This window comes from Triticum aestivum, chromosome 1D (genome assembly GCF_018294505.1).
Source record: "Triticum aestivum cultivar Chinese Spring chromosome 1D, IWGSC CS RefSeq v2.1, whole genome shotgun sequence".
In the NCBI taxonomy this organism is placed as follows: Eukaryota; Viridiplantae; Streptophyta; class Magnoliopsida; order Poales; family Poaceae; genus Triticum; species Triticum aestivum.
Window position 1 is genome coordinate 241,493,478 of NC_057796.1, and position 8,536 is coordinate 241,502,013.

Below are 8,536 nucleotides of genomic sequence, written 5' to 3' on the forward strand. Positions count from 1 at the left end.
CTTGTGAGCTTCGAGGCAGAAAAGTGCCGCGAGTACCACTATCTCACTAGTTCTTTTGTGAGGAGGTTTGAATTTTCATCTTCACGCAATTCTCAAACTGTCCTGTTTGATCTTTATGAAAAATCTTATACTACGGACTTAGAGGATTTTACCACTGCTTGCAAACTTCCACAATGGGGTAGTACTAGTGAACCTCGCAAATCTGAATTTAGAGAATTTCTTGTTAGTATAACTGTGGGGGAATCTAGAGATATAGCACAAGCTACCATAGGGAGCATTCATTTTCCTGCTATACATTATTTTGCTCTCTTCATAGGTAGGTGCATAAATGGTAAGGATGAAGCATGTCACATGTGTGTCCCTGACCTCAGTATTCTTAGGAGTGCTGTGTTAGGAGATAAATCTTATAATTTGGGAGCCATTGTTGCACGTAGGTTGCATCATAATAGATTTAATGGAGATTTCTTTGGTGGAATTTATGCAACCCGCTTAGCTGATTTTCTTGGTCTAACCATACGCGATGATGATATTGAATTGCCTCCCACTTATCTAGACTTTAATGCTATGGTCCACCATCAGGTTGTCGAGAGGATTGAACCACCTCTCCAGCACCGACTAATCTTTGACAGGCATCACGCCGTCAATATTGTTCTTCCTGCCCCTACTCTCTTTGACTTTCAGGAAAAAGGGAGACATTACATAACCAGAGAGGAGGCGGAGGAGTATAGGACGAGGGCTGAGATAGCTCGCCTCCAAGCTGCAGCGCACGATGCAATGACCGCTGCATCTCAGTACGACCCCAACTACAACTTTGGATATCCGCCAGGCCATCCGTGGCGATAGACCAACTTAGGCCAAAAGCCTAAGCTTGGGGGAGTACGTATTTCCCACCGACATTACATTCATGTTCACACACACTCATTGCTAGATGTCGGTACTCATACTCTTTCATTGTATTTTCCATGCTAGTTTATTTTCTTTTTCTTGCTTTCTTCTTGTGTGTTTAATAAACCTTAAGAAAACCAAAAAAATTAGTGTAGCTTTTAGTTAGTTTACTTTTCATGTTGTAGTAGTAATAATTAAAAGAACATCCAAAAAGATTTCCTGTTCTTCTTTTGCTTGTTGGGAGCTTTCCCGTGTAAATAGTTTTATTTCTTTTCTTTTCTTTGGGGGTCGATAGGAGAAGACCATGGTTAAATTGTTGAAGTGGCTCTTGTATGCATTATTGTTGATTTAACCAAGAGCCCATATTGCCTTGTCTTCTCCTGTTTGTTGAATGCTCGCAGATTCCAGCTTAGTCCAATGCACATGCACTCTTATTATTTTCACATCGCTCGGGCGTGCAAGTGAAAGGCAATAATGACGATATATGATGAATTGATTGAAATGAGAAAAGCTGGTATGAACTCGACCTCTTTTGTTTTTGTAAATATGATTAGTTCATCGTTCCTGATTCAGCCTATTATGAATAAACATGTTTGCAATGACAATTAGAGATTATAGTTGCTCGTGCCATGCTTGATTAGCTATGAGTTATAATGGTTTACCTTGCGTGCCAACATGCTATTAAAATGGTTGTGATGTGGTATAGCGGGGTGGTATCCTCCTTTGAATGATTCAAGTGACTTGACTTGGCACATGTTCACGCATGTAGTTGAAACAAACCAACATAGCCTTCACGATATTTATGTTCATGGTGGATTATATCCTACTCATGCTTGCACTCAATGTTTATTAATTTTAATGCATGTTCATGACTGTTGTCGCTCTCTAGTTGGTCGCTTCCCAGTCTTTCGCTAGCCTTCACTTGTACTAAGCGGGAATACTGCTTGTGCATCCAATCCCTTAAACCCCAAAGTTATTCCATATGAGTCCACCATACATTCCTATATGCGATATCTACCTGCCGTTCCAAGTAAATTTGTATGTGCCAAACTCTAAACCTTCAAATGAAATTCTGTTTTGTATGCTCGAATAGCTCATGTCTCAACTAGGGCTGTCCTTATCTTCCATGTTAGGCGGGTTATTCTCAAGAGGAGTGGACTCCGCTCCTCACTCATGAGAAAATGGTTGGTCAACAGGATGCCCAGTCCCATGCTTTATGCAAATCAAATCAAAATAATTGCAAACAAAACTTCCCCCTAGGACCGTTGTTAGTTGGAGGCAATCGTTTTTTCGAGCAAGCCATGGATTGATGCTTGTTGGTGGAGGGGGAGTATAAATTTACCATTCTGTTTGGGAACCGCCTATAATGTGTGTAGCATGGAAGATATCGCCATCTCTTGGTTGTTATGTTGACAATGAAAGTATGCCGCTCAAAATATTATTTATCTCTATTTCAAAACCGAGCTCTGGCACCTCTACAAATCCCTGCTTCCCTCTGCGAAGGGCCTATCCATTTACTTTTATGTTGAGTCATCACCCTCTTATTAAAAAGCACCAGCTGGAGAGCACTGCTGTCATTTTCATCCATTACTATTAATTTATATTGGGTATGACTATGATTGGATCTCTTTTACCATGAATTACAATGTTTAGTCAGTCCTTGATCTTTAAAGGTGCTCTGCATTTATGTTTTGCGGTCTCAGAAAGGGCTAGCGAGATACCATCTTGTTATATCATATCATGATTGTTTTGAGAAAGTGTTGTCATCCAAGATTTATTATTATTGCTCGCTAGTTGATTATGCTATTGGCATGAGTAAACATGAGACCTAAATGTTATTGTGAATGTGGTTAGTCATAATCTTTGTTGAAAACTTGAACGCTGGCTTTACATACATAAAACAACAAGAGGAAACAGAGTTTGTAAAAGTTTTTCTTTATCACTTTCAGTTTATCAACTGAATTGCTTGAGGACAAGCAAAGGTTTAACCTTGAGGGAGTTGATACGTCTCCGTCGTATCTACTTTTCCAAACACTTTTGCCCTTGTTTTGGACTCTAACTTGCATGATTCGAATGGAACTAACCTGGACTGACGCTGTTTTCAGCAGAATTGCCATGGTGTTATTTATGTGCAGAAACAAAAGTTCTCGGAATGACCTGAAACTCCACGGAACTTATTTTTGGAAATAATAGAAATACTGGAAGAAGAATCCACGTCAGGGGGGCCTCCACCTGTCCACGAGGGTGGGGGCGCGCCTACCCCCCTGGCGCGCCCCCTGCCTCGTGGGCCCCCTGACGCTCCACCGACCTCAACCCCAACTCCATATATTCTTGTTCGGGGAGAAAAAAAAGAGAGAAGGATTCATCGCGTTTTACGATACGGAGCCACCGCCAAGCCCTAAAACCTCTTGGGAGGGCTGATCTGGAGTCCGTTCGGGGCTCCGGGGAGGGGAATCCGTCGCCGTCGTCATCATCAACCATCCTCCATCACCAATTTCATGATGCTCACCGCCGTGCGTGAGTAATTCCATCGTAGGCTTGCTGGACGGTGATGGGTTGGATGAGATCTATCATGTAATTGAGTTAGTTTTGTTAGGGTTTGATCCCTAGTATCCACTATTTTCTGAGATTGATGTTGCTATGACTTTGCTATGCTTAATGCTTGTCACTAGGGCCCGAGTGCCATGATTTCAGATCTGAACTCATTATGTTTTCATGAATATATGTGAGTTCTTGATCCTATCTTGCATGTCTATAGTCACCTACTATGTGTTATGATCCGGCAACCCCGAAGTGACAATAATCGGGACCACTCCCGGTGATGACCATAGTTTGAGGAGTTCATGTATTCACTATGTGTTAATGCTTTGGTCTAGTACTCTATTAAAAGGAGGCCTTAATATCCCTTAGTTTCCGCTAGGACCCCGTTGCCACGGGAGGGTAGGACAAAAGATGTCATGCAAGTTCTTTTCCATAAGCACGTATGACTATATTCGGAATACATGCCTACATTACATTGATGAATTGGAGCTAGTTCTGTGTCACCTTATGTTATGATTGTTACATGATGAACCGCATCCGGCATAATTCTCCATCACCGATCCAATGCCTACGAGCTTTTCACATACTGTTTTTCGCTTATTTACTTTACCGTTGCTACTGTTACAATCACTACAAAACCCAAAAGTATTACTTTTGTTACCGTTACCACTAATATCATACTACTTTGCTACTAAATACTTTGCTGCAGATACTAAGTTATCCAGGTGTGGTTGAATTGACAACTCAACTGCTAATACTTGAGAATATTCTTTGGCTCCCCTTGTGTCAAATCAATAAATTTGGGTTGAATACTCTACCCTCGAAAACTGTTGCGATCCCCTATACTTGTGGGTTATCATACTACCGCTTGGAGCGGTACTACCGCGACTACTTCCATGGCTACTTCCGCTCGGGACCAAAATCTCGTCACAAGTACAGTGGTGGTAGGCACGGATGTAATTTTTTAGGACCGCTCGCAAGCAGTAGTACCGCTACCCTTAGCAGTAGTACCGCTACCCCTAGCGGTAGTACCGTGAGGTCAAGCGGTACTACCGCTCCCACGGTTCTTCTGGCTTTTTTGCCTCCTCGCTGTTGTGTTTCAAAGGGCTACTACCGCCCTACCGGTAGTACCGCTCCTTGGAGCAGTAGTACCACTTGGTGCGGGCTATGAGCATAACGATTGGATTTTTCCCCACCTATAAAAGGGGGTCTTCTTCCCCAATGAACTTTATCCTTTGAGCTCGTGTTCTTCCCCCATTGTTGACCTTCTTCGAGCTTGCTAACTCTCAATCCCTCCATGGATTCTTGCTAGTTTTTGAGGGAAAAGAGAGAGGAGATCTAGATCCACATTTCCACCAATCACTTTCTCCTCTATGTGAGGGGAACCCCTTGGATCTAGATCTTGGAGTTCTTGGTGTTCTCCTTCTTGTTCTTCCTCTCATTTTCCTCCCTAGCATTAGTTGCTTCGGTGGGATTTGAGAGAGAAGGACTTGGGCACTCCGTGTGCCCTTGCCATTGCATTTGGTGCATCGGTTTGAGTTCTCCACGGTGATACGTGGAAGTTACAAGTTGAGAAGCTTATTACTCTTGGGTGCTTGGTACCCTTGAGCATGTTCCTCGTGGGCGCTTGGGCGCCCTAGACAGTTGGTGGTGTTCGGAGCTCAATCATTGTGGTGTAAAGCTCCGGGCAAGCATCGGGGTCTCCAATTAGGTTGTGGAGATCGCCCCGAGCAATTTGACGGGTACCGGTGACCGCCCCCAAGGGTTGCCAAAGTGTACGGGTTCGGTGACCGCCCCCAAGGGTTGCCATTTGTACGGTGAAAGTGCGTTATATCGACTAGAGGGGGGTGAATAGGCGATTTTTATAAATTCTTCACTGAGGAATTTGTGGGTGAGGAAATTCCTTAGCGAAGAACTACTTGAAGTGGAATAAGTACCCAAAAGTATGCATAGCAGAACACAAGCATAGTCATCATGATGAAATGAAAACAAGCACAGAGTACAGAAAGCGTAAACACAGGATAACACAGGATGAGGACTAACAGACTGAAAAAATTGAACTGAGGAAATTGAGAAAGTCTTCAGTCAAAGTCTTCAAACACAGATATGAACAATTGCACAACACAGGAATGAGGAAATGAAAGAGTTGAGGAAATAGAACCAGTTGGCTTGGTGAAGACAATGATTTGGTAGACCAGTTCCAACTGTTGTCTCAGTTGTACGTCTGGTTGGAGCGGCTAGGTATTTCAACCTGAGGACACCAAGTCCCGGACACACAGTCCTCACCGTATTCTCCTTGAACTAAGGTCACACAGACCTCGTCCAATCACTCGTGGTAAGTCTTCAGGTGACTTCCGAACCTTCACAAACTCGGTCACTCAACGATCCACAATTTCCTCTTGGATGCTCTAGACCATGACGCCTAACCGTCTGGAAGAAGCACAGTCTTCAAAGGTAACAAGCATCGGATCCATGCAGGATCAATCTCTTCAGTGATGCTCAATCACTTTGGGTTTGTAGGTGTTTGGGTTTGGGGTTTTTCCTCACTTGATGATTTTCGCTCAAAGTCCTTGGAGGATGGGACACTCTGAAATGACAAGTGTCAGTTTCTCTCAGAGCAGCCAACCAGCTAGTGGTTGTAGGGGGCGGCTATTTATAGCCTAGGGAGCAGCCCGACATGATAAGACATAAATGCCCTTCAATGATATGACCGTTAGGTGGGTAGATATTTTGGGACAGCTGGCGCATAGCACAGCAACGGTCGGAAATTTGAATATCAAATTCCTCAGGGCTATCATGTTCCTCACTGTGTAGGCAATCCGCACTGGCAAATTCCTAACTCCTCAGTCAGAACAAATTCCTCAGAGACCAGAAGAACTTCGTCTCTGTCACTGAAGAATATGACTGAACTGTATGAGATTTCCAATGGCTTCACTCAAAGGGATTGGTAGGTGTAGGATTTTGAGTTGAGCATCACATGGAAATTTTTCCTTAGTATTTCCTCGACCCCCTTTAATAGTACGGTGTTTCCTATGACTCAAGAAAGAGAAAATGAAACTACGAAAACAAAAGTCTTCACGCTTCATATTCCTCAAATGAATACCAAGTCTTCAAGGTCACACCAATTTGTTCATCTTCAAAGTCTTCAGAAAGTCTTCAGAAATCCAAAGTCTTCAGTCAAAGAACTTCATTTTTAGGGGTCGACTTTCTCTGTAATTATCAAACTCCTCATAGACTTATAGATCTGTGTACACTCACAAACACATTAGTTCCTTAACCTATAAGTCTTCAATACACCAAAATCACTAAGGGGCACTAGATGCACTTACAATCTCCCCCTTTTTGGTGATTGATGACAATGTAGGTTAAGTTTTCAACGGGGATAAACATATGACGTGTAAATACTGATATTGAGGAATTTGATTGCAAGATATAGAAGAACTCCCCCTGAAGATGTGCATAGTGAGGAATTTGCTTTTGAAGCAATGCACACTTGAAGAGTTGAATCATGGAGATCTCCCCCTATATCTTGTAATTCATACACGCATTTGACATAATATATGAAGAATTTCAAATGCATGATGAAATATGGTGACTGATGTAATTCAGCATGCGTGCAATAACATTAACGAGGAATGCAGAAGAAACAGCAAAAGTATCAGGTCACCATAGAGTTTAAGTTTAGAACTCGATCCAGCAAAGTCTTCAAAAGAACGAGAGTTGCAACTTAAAAAAACGCCCATTTAAGATAGACCCGCTTGAAGACTAACTCAAATTTCTCCCCCTTTGTCATCAAATGACCAAAAGGGTCGAAAATGAGGACTAACACCCCTGAAGAATATCAAGGTGATGAAGGAGCGTCAGCGTTGTTGGGGTCGGTTGTTGGAGTAGGGCCTGCCGCAGTGTCGTCCAAATCTTCATGTTCATTAGTGTCACGTGATGAAGAATAGGAGCTGACCACCAAGGAAGGAACCTTGACCTTCTTGTACTTCTTTGGAGGAGGTGCAGCCCAGTCAAGATCGTCCTTGAGACCCATTGTCTTCATATCTTCTTCACTATAGACTTGAGACAGAATAGCCCAGGTGCGGTTGGGGATTTCATGAAGGTAGTAGTGGTTTTTCTTCACTGCATTGTGGGTAGCAGTCATGTTGTGAAGAATTGAACCAAATTGACGCTTGACCCATTTATGATTGTGATCAACCTTCTGGTGAAGACTGAGGAGAAGCTCACGGTCAGTCATCACCCTGGGTGCTGTGCCTTGAGGATTTTGCTTGGGTGCGTTGGCGGCAGAGTCATGGGTGGCAGAGTCATCATTGGTGGAGTAGGATGCAGCCTTGCGAAATTGTCCATCCAATGGACGAATGCCTTCATCAATTACAGTAGTAGCCTTGCCCTTTTCATCAGCTGAGGAAAATGTCCATTTGAGGACTTCAAATTGGGGCAAGTAGCTGCAATGGTTCAGTGTATCAGCTTTATAGTTGAGTGAAGACCTTGTCCTGATGAATCTCATAATCCAAGGTGCATAAGGCTTCAACTCAAATGGTGACATGGCGACATTAGCCAGAGTCCTCATGAAGAAATCATGGAAGTTGATGGGAATGCCATGAATGATATTGAAAAGCAGATTCTTCATGATGCCAACGACTTCTTCTTCATTTGAGTCGTGGCCCTCGATTGGACTCAATGTCTTCGTCAGAATGCGATAGACAGTCCGAGGCACATACAGCAATTCCTTCACAAGGAATTTTGTTCTTGAGGTCTGACCTGGCTTCAAAGGCTTCATCAGCACTTGCATGTAGTGATTGGGGACTGAGGAATTTGTTGCAGTGGAGTGAAGAGTGGAGAATTGGGGTGCTGACTTTCCCAAAATTCATCATTCATCACAGGTGTGGTACAGCCAATGTCCACATATTCATCTTCAATTTCTTCAACGCCGGCCTCTTCAACAGTAAACTGAGGCACAGGCGAGGAAACAACTAGGGTTGAAGGGATTTCATCCACTTCAATTTCTTCATCCATCTGCTCTGACGTAGCAGCAGAAGGAGTTTCTTCATCAGATCCGCTAGGGATCACATATTCTTCACCAAAAGGAACAAGGTCCTTTGATGGC